This window comes from Lichenostomus cassidix, chromosome 3 (assembly GCF_008360975.1).
Source record: "Lichenostomus cassidix isolate B80296 chromosome 3, HeHo_3.0, whole genome shotgun sequence".
NCBI classification, from domain to species: domain Eukaryota; kingdom Metazoa; phylum Chordata; class Aves; order Passeriformes; family Meliphagidae; genus Lichenostomus; species Lichenostomus cassidix.
This window is the reverse complement of record NC_139483.1, coordinates 847456-861338: the sequence shown is the minus strand read 5'-3', so window position 1 is coordinate 861338 and position 13883 is coordinate 847456. Positions and strand designations below refer to the sequence as shown.

At 43.1% G+C, this 13883-nt stretch overlaps 1 protein-coding gene across 5 annotated transcripts in view; it reads right to left on the bottom strand.

Annotated features, from left to right (window-relative positions):
* PLCB1 (phospholipase C beta 1) overlaps window positions 1-13883 on the bottom strand; it is a 344760-nt gene that overhangs the window by 200481 nt on the left and 130396 nt on the right. The window lies entirely within an intron of this gene.

The window sequence follows — 13883 nt, the reverse complement described above, 5'->3', positions numbered from 1 at the left end:
CTAAGAGCTAAAGCATCCTGTGAACATTTAAGCATAGTCTTTAATTCTTGGAGGAGTAGTTATGATATTCATTTTGAGTGTATTTCAGCAAAGTAATGGACCATTTTCTTTATTTCATTGCAGACAGTCCTAGCTCAGAGGAGCAGAGTGAATTTGTCTACAAGCTCATTCCCAAAACATCCAAGTGATACCTCTAAGTACAGATTTGCTCTTATCAGTCATTACCACCCCAGATTTCATAGCACAACACAATTAAACTGCTGAAAACAGCGAACACTTGGTGCTGCTCCATTTTTTTATTTTGTCTTGCACAGCAAAACGCAAAAAAATGCATTACATAAATCCAACCCTGAGGAAGAACTTCTGAAACAATGAAATTAACCATTTAAATGTTTCCTTTGAATTCATATGAAATGCACTCAGTGATACGAGGATGAGGCATAATGTATGATTTCTCTGTCTTAGATGCAAACAAAACACTCTCTTTAGTATTTTTCTCCTGCAAAGATCATATGAACTAAAGGTCCTCTGATTAAACAGAGCCTTTTTGCTTTCCAGCTTGTTCTTCTCAAGCACCTGAAGCTTGAATATAAGCTGATTCGTAAAATGAACTTCCACCTGAGTTACACCTTCTGGCTGAAAACCACTTTACTGCAGATATAAGGTCTCTTAAATTCAGTGGGGGGAAAAAAAAGCAGCTGCAAATGGACACTTTAAGCAGGGAATTGGATTTTGTAAAGCCTGAGCACTTTACAGCTTACCAGGTATGAATGTTGTTTTCAGGAAATATTATAATGATATTCTTAAGCAGCTTTGGTGACTCAGTGGTAAGTCTCCAAACTGCCGTGTGGGAAGCTGGAATTTGAATTCTTCTTCCCCCTGGGTTGCCACTTTGGGATTCTTGTGCCAAAATAAAGCTGCAGGTTGTGCAGGGGAGGAATTTTTTGTGTGGTCCCAGGATGGCACACTTGCTGGGGGGAGGCTGTGTGGGCCCAGGGCTTGCTGGAGGGGGCTGTGCTCAATATCTGCCTGGAAGAATGGGGAGGATTTGGGGGCCCTCAGGAGGGGCTCAGTGCAAGGAAAAAAGGCAGAGTTATAGTTCAAAACACCTTTTCCTTTTTCCCTATTTTTTTTTCCTTTAAATACAGTGGGTTTTCTGACTATAAATGGGGGCACAAAGAGCCTGCCCAGCCCACCCTCTCTTAAGCTGATGATACTTTTTTACCCAGTAAATGCTTTATTGAGTGTCCTGCCGAGGTGAGGGCATTTAGCATCTCCAGGGGTTCCAGAGATCAAGGATTAGCACCTGGAACAGCTTCCCTGCCCACACTCAGCTTCCTCCTGGGCTTTGCAGCCCCTCTCCTGCACCTTCCATCTCCCAGGAAGCTCACCAGGCACAGCTCAGTGTTCCATTGCTTGTTAAAGGCATCAGGAGCTGAATGTTGTCTGCAAAGCTGACAGACAGCGGCCTGGGACACACACAGCAGCACAGCCTCCACAGGACGAGGGACAGCCACCCACCTCTGCAGAATCCCAGCTGGGTGAGCTTGAAGATGTGCACTGAGGGTGCACTGATATTAAAGATGTGCAGTGATATTAAAGGAGAGACAAAAAGAAAACTGAATAAAGAGGCAGTGGGAAAGGAGTAATTTTTCTCCTCACACAAGACAAGCAGAGCAAGAAGTAGTGAACACAGTAGTTGAACACAAACTTACAACAGCAAAGATTGGTGCTGCAGCTCATGAGAAGTTTTTGAGATGTCTTAGGTAGAAACAAGCCTTTGCTGAAGGCATTCAGACAGGTGCCTGTTGTCAGGTCTGTCCTCAAACCCCCCCATTGGGTTCCCAGGTTATTTGGAAGATGAAGCCTACATGAATCAAGCGGCTCAGCTGATACTCAGACATTAGAGAATTATGAGTGCTGCAGTGTCACGGGAGGCTTTGAGGACACAGGCACACTTCTGGAGAGCAGGCACATGCTGAAGCACAGCCTGCCCTAAGTGGATAAAGCCAGCTTTGCTCAGTTGCTTGTAGGATTGAGCCACAAAAGCATAATCCACACATATAAGTCTAGAAAGTAAGGCTAATTCAGGTTTGCCATAGCATGCACTATCACCTCTAAACCAGCTTTTTTTTTTAACTGTCTTTAATTTGCATCTTATGCTGCAATTTCTAAACTGTTCCATATAGGCCAACAAAACAGCCAGGAAATTCTTTGGAAGCACCAAATTTATCAGAAAGTCCTTCCAAGCTGTACAGAAAGACACTGTTTTTTTACTCAGAGTCTCCTCCTTGTCTTCTCCCTGCTTTTGGCAGCATGTTAGGGGCAGATCTATTCACAAACTCCTTCTCCAGAGATTAGAGAAAAGGGATGATGCTGTGGATGAGCAAGTTGGGCTGAACAGTCAAGGGCCCACATCCTGCTTGACTTCAGCCCAGCCTATGGAGGAGACAGTAAAAGTTTTGCATCTATTTTAAACGGGGGCAGAAGTTCCTTTTTTTGATTCGCAATCAGAAAAAATTCCAGAAATTTGTTTTTTGAGGGCCCTTTTTTGTATAACCTCCTCAAGAACAAAGAAAAATGAAAATGAATGTGCTTGAAAAATCAAACAGTATATAAAGTACACTCTGCATTCTACAATATGGGAAACAAACTAGGTAAACCATTTGGTTCAATTAAGACAAGCCAATATGGAAGCAACTTCAGTATTTAATCTGGTTCCCAAAACACAGTTTTATTTGCTCATACTCTCATGCTCTCAGCTCCTGGGAACACTAAATTAATAAAAGCTCTATCCTGTTTTGCCAAAACTAAGGTTTCATTTTTATGTAGTTGATTTGATGAGGCTATGGTAGAGCAGAAACAAAGCAGGGTGAAAACATCCAATTTTAGTGAATTTTTTTTTAATCAGAAGCTGCATTTTATCTGTACAAGCTGAGATTACAACAAAGCTTTAGTGATGACTTCAGTACCACCACTGACCTGTGAAAATCCCATCCTGGACAGTAGGATTTTAGCTATTAAAGGGATTATTAACTTTCACAGGCCACATTAGGCAGCCCAGGAGCTGTACAAAGCAGACACGTAGAATAATTCAGAGGGTCGCCAGCCTTAAGTGAAGAAAAAATAACCATCAGCCACCATGAGCCAGAGCCAGCTGGGCAGCTGCACCCTGGAGGCCATCTATGAGAAGGAAGGAGTGAAGTTGTCTGGCCAGCTGGAGAGAGCTTTAGCTACAGAAAACACAAAATCAGGTGATAAAAGAGGCAACTGCTGTGTGTCCCAACTGCTGAATCCACAAGAGCTGCCTGGATAAACACCTTCCCTTATCTCAGGAGCTCAGCTGGCACCACACAATTCACACCTTTATTCCCCACTCCAGAGAGCAGACCAACACCTAGGGAAGAGGGAACACAGTGGAAAATGGGCAGCTGGGGAAAGAGAAAGACACGACGCAGGAGTGCGAAGGGAATATTCTCTGATTCCGCCTGGATCTCATCACCTCCCACCACGGCCTCTGAAGAAATCTTCTAAAAAATCAACAAGGCTACAGCAGTGCCAGCATGGAGGCTCATCCAGAGGATGATAAGGAAGGAATAAACCCCAGCACCTCCCCTGAAACCTTCACTTACCTTTGCAGGTATAGAGAGAATAGTCAGGTCTTTAAGTGCAAGGCTTCAGCAATGAGGGTGACAAACCAGCTAACAGGGCACACCTTTAAGACTTTAGCTATGAAATTTAAACTAGGAGTTCAAATCAAACGGGAAAAGGACAGAAGTCAACCAGTGGAATAGTGGGAATAAGGGAGTTGTGGCTGCAGAAGGGGCTGTGCCTGGGTCAAACAGGAATGGGCTGAAGGGTCAGCACTTCAAATCAGGTACTGTGGAGTAAGCCTGAACTTCTGCACTTCTTTCTTACAGTTATATTGTGTCCTTAGCCTGCGTAATTATTAAATGTGAGATCAGAAGGACCGCAACACATGAAACATTTGCACAGGCACACATTCACTGGTCTGAGAACTATCCCATGGTTACAAAACACCTCAGAGCTTCCGCACCAAACCTTCACAGAGCATTTAAAAAATTCACCGAATGCAGATTCCCTTCATCACATGAAATGCCTCAGGGGAGAAAACAAAACAGGAAAAACAGCTTGAGGTAAGGATTTTCAAAGTATGAAATGTGCCAAAATTGGAGAAATTTCTTAATCTCCAGTGGTGGAAATGCACCAAGTAAAACATTTCAATATAAAAACAACTAATGTTTTTAGGACAGAAGAAGTTCCCCAGTAGTATATTAATGCAAAACTATGTGCTTCGAAATGGGAAGTGATTAAAAATATACAAAATAAAATCAAAACATTGAAAAGCTTTTTCATGTCAAGAACAAATTAAGAGTAATTTTTATTCCACTTGGAGGGAAACTGTATTAACACCCATTAAAATCTATAGTAAACTGATTACCGATGATTGCTGTGGCTTAAATACGGACTTTGCCAACTTTGGGGAAGTACAAGTCAAAAATAAATCCAAAATACCCTTGGACAGCCTGGGTATGGTGCCCGAGTGCTGGATGGATGGAGATTTTCACACCTGCAGCCTGCTCAGGAGCAGCCACAGTGGAGGAGTTGTTGGTCACTTATCCATAGGGACCAGGATATCCTAAAGCAACCCCACCATGGCACAGTGGAGAGGAAACCCACGTGGCTGTGTCATTTCAGTAACCAAGAACTCACCATTTCTTTTGTCAAAAGGAAAAGTGTGTCCTTGGCAGACACACACAGGCAGCATGGAGCACCCATGCAGGCTGGAGCATTTTTGGCTGCAGAAGACCAAGAAGGTTGTGTGATTTACCAGAGGTAGCAAAGATCTCCTTTGGTGTGTGACTGGACTTGTGGTATGTCAAGCATCAGGGGTAAGAAACTGTGGAGGTTTGTAAACAGAGTACAAATTCTGTTAATATCCTTTATTGATTAAAGTGTGCCTCAGTAAGGAGAGAAATGGCTTCAGCAGGCATCTCAGAGTGCACAGGAGAGGGGCTGTGGCAGCTTACACACTGTGCATTGCATAAGCCTTGCACTGACCCCTATTTGTAATCAAAATGAAATCCTTCTGTCAAGGCTATCAGAGATTCACCCACCAAAATTCCACTAACCTACAAGATAAACCCTTTAGTCTGGAAATATCCCTTTGACCTCACCGCTGCTTCTGAGTGCAGAATGAACGTGGAGCGACAAGGCACCCTTAAAGGCAAAAATGTCTTTTTTTCCACACAACTGTAGATGAATTTCCCATTAAAAGCCACCTTGTACCCTTTCATCGTACTCAAGCAGTTGCATCACAGTGTTTAAATCAGATCAATGCAGCTCAATGACACGTGACAGAAAATTTCAATGTCACAATTAAAACTTAATCAATTTGCCGTGCCTTGTTCTTCAGCAGGCACTTAAAATTCAGGGAGTAGGTACAGTCTTAAACTGCTGGGAGAATAATTACCACCATGACTGGGTCCTCGACACAATGCCACTCTGCTGTGGTGTTCTGACAAATACATACAGACACTCACAGATCCAGTGACATTTTCTTTTGTGTGGGCAAGGAAAGAAAGGAGGTTGCAGTATAATTTATGACACCGTGTAATATCAATACTAAAATACAAATGAAAGAATTTTAAAAGAAAGTTGCAGTGTTTCTTCCAGTAAGTTCTCCTTTTGTGCTATCAGTAAGTCTCATTTTTGATATTCACAAGGCAAATGAATGGTTTGCCTTTCTGAAAGGGAAAGCTCAAATCACTGTCAACAAAAAGATCAAGAAACAAAGATGATGTATATTAAAATAAGATGTTAAATAATTAAAGACTAACATTTCAAAACTCCCTACTACAACTAGAAGGAAAATCTGAGACAAGATATATAGAAGAGATGGTAGGTAAATAACAGAGCTGAATCAGCTTAACACGTGTCAAGGAGAGGTTTGCAGCTGCATTCTGCATTACCACGGCTACCAACTGTGGGACATGCAATTTCCTTACCCTACCTCCCTGCCTGATTCCTCTCTGGGACAGGAGAAGGACCATCACTGGGAAATTTGAGACTGAGGCCTGGAGTCAGTCAGCTGTACTCTGAGAGCAATTCCACACTTACTGCAGCAGGACCAGACAGGATTTAAATGGCTGTGTTCTCTCTGTTTATTTCTTTATTTACAATTCACAACTTATTTATTTCTTTACAATGCATAGAGAAGGTACAGATGCCCAGTTTCACAGTGTCACCTGCAGGATAGTTCTGTCTGTCTAACACTTCACAAGAGGCAAACCCAGCATTTTAGATTCACTAGCAACTACAGTTTTACATTAGATAACACAACTTTGTGCTGAGTAGACACCAGAGATCTGAGAGCAAGCACAGCATTGATACTGGGTGCTCCCATCTGAATTTGATTTAAAAACTGAGTTCCACACACTGATGACACTGTTAGGTAGTTATTTACTACTACTCATAATTGGTGCTGACCTGGGGATGAGCATTAATCTAATAATCAAAGAGTTAAGAAATGGAGATACCATCAAGATTATCATTAAAGAAATTTTTTTTTCTTCTAATATTTCAACTGCTGCTAACCTTTAGTGAATCTATTTTCAAGCATTTCTCAGGAACTTGTCCTTGGCAACTTTTAAGCTAAGAATTGATCATTTGTACTGTCCCTCAGATAAAAAAACCACAGAGGAAAATTGTATGGGTCACATGTATTGGGTAATTCATTTGAATGCACCATGTATTTCCAACAGACTGCAAAACCACCCATTTCTCTGGCTTTGTGAGGTCCTGCACATACTGAATTTATGAATGCATACCTGAAAGAAAAGAACAGACATAGCAGTAGATTTAATGGTATAGTAATGCCTAAATGTTGATTTGTTCAGCATCAGTTAGAGAAAACCATATGCACTCCCTGAGAGACAGAAAAAAAAAATCCCCATGGAACCAAAGCCATTTTCATTGAAATGCCTGGAATTTACCCTGTTCTCAGAATGATATTGCCAGAGAGCTGACTTGAAGAGGCTGCTGCAACGAAAGCATTCAGCAGAGGAGAGGAAGAGATGCCAAATGCAGGAGATGCAGTGCCCTTTGCAAACCCTCTCCTGGGAAAATGACATCATGTCCTGACTGCTCTGTCAGACATTCTCATCTGCTGGACAATTCACACAAAATGGATCAGATGTTGTCATTTTCCATTCAGAAGCTGCTGCTGTTTTGCTGGATGGCTGAGTGCTGCCCAGTAATGCTCCCCAGCTGCCTCCCAGCTCTCCACTGGCATGCTAATGATGTCCAGTGTGCTAATGATGCCCAGCAAAATGACACCAAGATGGGACTGTCACATACAGCTTATGCACTGACTCTGTAGCATCCTGATTTCCAACCCCCTGGCCTCACCACTCTTTGGAACAGGGCTCTTCTGTTTTGAATTTCTAGTAAGTCTTCTCCTAGTAAACCTTAGGCTCTGTAGCTCTTTGGTGAATGATTTGTATTAACTACTATTTGAAACACTTGTATAAGATGAAGACATCAACTTTGGAAGCTTTTAAAATGAACAGATTCCCACCTGCACGCTAAATCTGAAGAGCAAGTGAATTAATACAAGCAGGCTCTAAGGTAAGGCTTGCACTGTCAGCTCATCAATGCTGTGGTATCTGGGTGATCTCTAAGGAGCAACTACAGTTCCTATTAAGTAGGTTTGAATGAGGTGCAACAAGCAGTGACAGTCAAAAAGCAACACAACATTGTCACTGATCATCTCAAGGAGGAGTAACAACTTCCTCTCCTTTCTTCTTTCAGCAGCACAATTCCCAGTGCTGTTTCTACAGAGCTAATGCTAAGAAATCCTTTAAATCACCCTTATGGGAAAGCCCAGCATTGAGGTGCTTCATTTGCTCTTTTTTACTTTTCCTTTTGATGGAGCGATGTGGGGAAAAGAAAAGAAGAAAGGGGAAAAAAAAACCCCAACCAAACAGAACAAAAGCATCCAACTCCCCAAAACTGAACAGAAAACTCCACAGAAAAGCCCCAAATTAAACTGCAATGAAACCAACTCACCTTCTCTCACTTTAGAAAGTCTTCTAACTCCATGGGACAATTGAAACACAATTTAGATACCTTAGAAGGATGCAGCAAGCCTGTCAGTTCTAATGCATTATGTGGGAGGCCACACTTCATCTAATGCAATAACAGCATCCTGACCAGTACCAAATTTCCCCAAATCCATCTCTCCACTATCTCACTCTACAGCTTTCTTCTTGAAATAGGCCTCTCTATTTATATTTTTTAAGATATGACCGTGCAAACCAGGTACTAAAAGAAACCAGGATTGTTTCTTATTTATATAGATAACAAATTAACACAGAGCTTGGGCGTTTCTAGGAACCCCACTGCAGAGTCTGTGGAGTACAAAACTTTGAGCATTTTAAGGTCCTAAAGAAAGGTCAGTATTACTTTAAATACTAAAAGTTAACTTTTCCCACTCCTTACAGCTTCCTCAAAAATGTTAAGAAAGGAAAGCAGGAACACTACCCAAATATTATGTCCTTTAAAGAAGAGAGAGAAAAAAAGTTGTTTTTACTTAAAAAGAAAAACAAAAAAAACCACACTGCAGTTTGATGTGGGGTTGATTTGAACATGTATGAGCAAGGAGGAGCCACAGCACACACACTAACAGGAAGATGAACTTCTAGCTCTAGTCCACTCCTTGACACTAGAGGCTTATAAATTGCAAGTGGTATTTTATCCATTATTTTCTATGATGAGATATTACAATACAAAATTATCCCACCTGCCAACATTTTAAAATGGGGAATATGTCTGCAGTCAGAAAAATAAGTTGGCTTCAGAGAGGAGTTTGGAAAAGGGCATGGGAGAACTACACTTATCCTGCTAAAATGTGGAAGGGATACTTCCCAAACAGAAAGATTTGGCTGGTATGAAGCATTTACATACCTCATACCAAAATACAGAATGTTTTTCCTAAAATATTTTAAGAAGAAATAGAATGCATATCTCAAAGACACTTTCATGAAGATGTGTGCTAGTCCAGATTGCACAACACTGCTTCTATTAAAAACAAAACCTCATCTAAAAAGAAAAAGACACCACCCAACCATATTCATGGTGTTTGGAAATGAAAAATAGATGACTGGGAGCATTTTCTTCATTAAGTAACAAATTGCTTCTCAGAGATGGATATTTTAAGATAGAGCACGAGTGGCCAATTGTCAGCTGGTGTAAATTATCACAGTTGTAGGGAGCTCTATTTTTACCAGCTGAAGATTTGCCCCTAAGCATCTGCCAGTGAAGCCAGCCAGGGAACCACAGACATATACATGGAAAGGCATTGATTCTAAAGAATGACAAGATAATTACAATGTGTTGGGCAATTGCAGGGACAGGGGGATCGGAAAAGGATAAGGAAAGTCACAGCAAGTAAAGGAACAAGCAGGAAAGCAGACAGCAATCCTGATAACTCTCTAGGCATGGCATTACTGCACCAAAATCTGTGTTACAGCCCTCCCTTCTAAACCTCGTGCTGCAGATCCTGTCTATAAACTTAAGCATCTAGGCTGAGTCAGCACTGCTGTTCCTCCCTCCAGCAGTCAGGGACAGCTGGTCACTGCTGAAACCAAGAGAGTGGATTTTCTGAAGAGTGGGATAAAGCATTTACAAGATTTTAAGACAGCAATTTTCACGTGCATCTTGGCTGAACAAGCCTAGTGAGCATCCCCAGAAGCACCAGGATCGCATCCCCGCGCTCCGTGTGCTGCACTCAGCAGCTCCTGCCCGCGTGGCGCCAGGCCTTGGGCAAGCTGGCGGAGGGCTGGCAATCAGCCCATCCCTGCTGACAACTGGGACACCCTCCTGAAGACCTGCACTCGCTGGCTGGGGGTGGCCATCCCTAGCCATGGTTTGCTTTTCTGCTTGTTCTCCCCACACCCTGTGTTGGTGTGACCCAACACAAGCCCTGCGCTGGATCTGGTGTTGGTAGACTGCAACAGAGCATCTGCCACAGCACCACAAGCACAGGACAGCTTCAGATTTAAGCAAAATACCTTCCCCAGCATTCCATGTAATGCTTCAGTGAGTTCAGAAGGAGAGAGGAAAAGACATTTCCCACGTCAGCAGTATCTTTTTGCCTACTGAAAGCTCACCTTTCCTTGTGCTGACAGCAGATGTGCTGCTGGCAGTCACCTTCCTGTTGCTTCATTTGCAGGAAAACAAGAGACTGGAGCTGTTGCATTTTTGCAGAAGTGAACCACATTAACTCGGCAGCGCTGCCTTTAGATTGAGTAGCCCGGCTACTGGTAAAGAATAACTTCTAATTACATGACAATGATCATTAATTAGCATTTATCCAGAGATGAAGCTTGGATTCAGGGGTGATAGAAGATGTGAATGTTCAGGAGCACTTAGTCACATCCCTGGGACATGATGGATATGCCACGGCTAAGCACCTTTACATGAAGTCTGGGTACCTTTCTAAATGGCCACTTACGCTCAAAAAACAGTGACAGACATCAAATCCATGGATTTGGACTTAAATTCAGAGCAGATAATTCTGTCAAGGAAACATTACGAAAAATATGAAAACCAGCAGAAGCAGATTATTAAATTTATACTGTGCTGGAATCACTGCCACCACTTTTAACAACAGGCTTTATCCTTCATGTAACCAAATTTATGCTAATCTCTTCAGGAGTTCCAGAAACCCAAACCAGAGAAACTCATCATTTTCAGCAATTCAAAACTCAGTTCACAATACTCTGCATTTCATTTTTATTTTAACCTCCCCATGAAAGCTTTGGCTAGTAAATACTGCAGGGTATTTACTCTGGATGTCAAAGCACCAGCAGTACTTCTATTTTATTGTAAAAGGCCAAGATAACAAATACAGATTTATTATTAAATGTCCCACCTTTCACACTATGCAAATTCGCCCAGCCTGCAGCCTACTTTTGGCAGTCCTCTTTCCCAAGGGCCCTTTAGGAAGAGGCTATCAGCCAGATTAATTATTTTAACAATAGCAGCCTTTTCCTACTGCCATTTTTTCTGTCACCGTTATATGACATAAAGCAAGGGGGGAGGCAGAATGAATTTATCCAGCTTGTAATATATCTCAGCCCAAAGCTTCCCAGAAGCACTGGATTCAGAGTGCAAGAACAAAGCCGCCAGCCTTGCGTGACAAGTTACAGGGGACAAGAGAGAGCATCGCGTGTCCCTGCCTCTGGAAAGGGCTGCAGGGTCCATCTGGCTGGAAAGGCTGACCACCCCAAGAAGAGAGGTAGGGACAGCTGTTAAAACCCCAGAACTAAAATAACCTCCTGTGCTTGCTGTCATTCCTTAGGACACATTGGCTTTCCAGTGGAAAATGCGGCACCTCGTAAACACTTTGGTGCTCAATGACTTAGGAACGGTTCATTTGCCAGTCCTGCTCTCCTGATGGGATTGTAATTGCAGTGGCACGTGACCTCTCACAGCCCGTGGCACAGGGACACACAGTGACCTTCCCACACGTCTCACATGGAGCCCTGGCACCCCAGGAGCGAGCAATGTCCTGCCCAGCACTGCTGCTCCAGCTCCTCTCAGAGCAGGACAGCCTGGAGCCACAAATCCACCCAGGAACCAGCCTAGCATTGCTGCTGCTCAGGGTGGGAGAAGGAATGCTTAGGGATCCCTAACACCTCCTATGGACACTGGATGAGTTTATGGGGAAGAAAAACTTATGTACATTATTGTTAAAAATGTAAGAATCAGGGGTTTTCTCACTTTGAGATAACAGCTGCAGCTAGCAGCCCATAGCTGGTGGGATAACACAAACCCAAGGATTCCCTAACTCCTCATTGCTATTTGTTTCCAACTCAGAATCACAGATCTGGAAGGAGAGGGAATCATTCCTCTGCCCACCTGAGTCACTGCGGGTGTCAGGACCTGCCCCTCTGCTGGGGTGAGCACAGTGGGGCTTTGTATTCCAAATTCACTCTTTTTGGAGATCTTGGTCCCAGAAGTACAAAACAACTCAGGCACAGGGAATTAGGTCATGTGAATGGGCTGCACTGTATGTTTGATTTAACAGATAACATAAAGCAGTTGGCACTCTGCAGACTGCTCTGTAATGTTTACAAAATGATAATAACTGCAAAGAAAAGCCAACAGGAACTTAGCACAAGTTAAACAAATCACCCTCAAAGTGGCACTGACACAATGGTGTCAAAACACATTTCCTTTCCCACTGGAACAATCCTATTATTTCATACTGGCAAACGGCGGGGAGAAAAGCAGTTTTAAACCCATGAGAGAACAGCACATTTATAGGGACATGAAAGTGGCTGGTGAGGTCACAGAACTGCTTGGGGGGAAGTTGGGTTTCTTCAGGGAAGAAGGAAAGGGGTGTTTGACAGAAAAAAAGCCTAGAGGATTATCCCATGCCAGCATAAATCCAGGAAAAGACAATGCCATCTTCATTATTCCAACAGGCAGAAAATCATAACATTCTCACAAAATGAAAAAAATCTATGATCTGCTCCTCCTCCTCCATACCAGCAGGAGAAGCAAGTGAGAGAGAGGAAAAGAAATGGTTTTCCCAGTACCCAAGACTGGCCAGTGTAAGGTTCCACAGGTATCAACATAGTTTTGCACAAACTGACAGAGATCCTCCCAGGCCAACAGGAACATCTGATAAGGGGAGGTCTGGGATAAACTCTGGCAGTCAGGAGGGCTCACCCATCCAACAGCACGACCTGCACTTCCAGCTCAATTTTCCAGCTCCATATTTCACTGCCATGTTTCTTCAAAAGACTCAGTGCTTATAGAGCAAGACAAACATTTCAAGGAAAAAGAGATACAAAAATCAAGGGTCACTTCACCTCCACCTCTCCCCCTATTCTGCCTATGGTGTGAAGGGCTCAGTTGGACAAAACAACATCCATAAACTTCAGTGACAGTCAAGGTTGGGATGGAGAAGTGGGCAGTTCAACCTATAATCCTTTATAGAGCAACTTGGGAATCAATGGAATTTATGAAGTGTCTGAATAGGATTTTAGGACAAAGCTTGTGAAAACAGGGGATCCAAGACCGAAAGACCTGGTAAATCCCTCCCAACTCGACCTTCCCATGAAGCACAGGTCAAGCACAATAAATCCTGAAGTAGCTTCAAATGAAAAGTCCAGAGACTACAAGCTGAGAGTCTAACACTGCCAGCAGAAAGATACAGGCTCTGTCAGTGAGATTATGATCACTTATTACACAAGTTCAGCACAGGGTGCCATAACTTAAAGCAGGAGGGAAAAAGCTGAAGATAGCCCTGGCTTCCTGAACATTAGCAACAGTGAGGATGCCAGGAGCAGATCTGCAGTGCAGAGACCCTGCTGATGCTGAAAACCTGACTCTTGTATCTCAGGGATGAGGAGTGGATCTGCTTCACCCATGAACGGGAGTACATTAGGATACTCCTAGAGCACAACTCCAAATGGAGTTTAATCCCATTTATGTGTGCCAGACGTGCTCTGCCATGTGAAATAGGGGAGGTTTTTTCCAAAATCACACTCCTGAAGCATCAGAGTGCACAAATCCTCTGCTGGCACAACAGGAGCTGGCCAAGCATCCTGTACAGCACGGGCTGCTGGCTGCAGAAAGAATGGAGTCAGGCACAGTGGGAGCACCCTGGAGAACAGGGGAATGAGCAGTGAACCAAGCTGCTGATAGAAAGCTGAGTATTATTCAACACTAAGGTGTCTCTTAGCCAGTGACACCTGACACCTGGAATTACACCAAGTTGCCCTACCCAGACACAAAGGAAATATGTGCTGATGTTTAAGGGTGACTGGGGCAGCAGGAACTGAGGG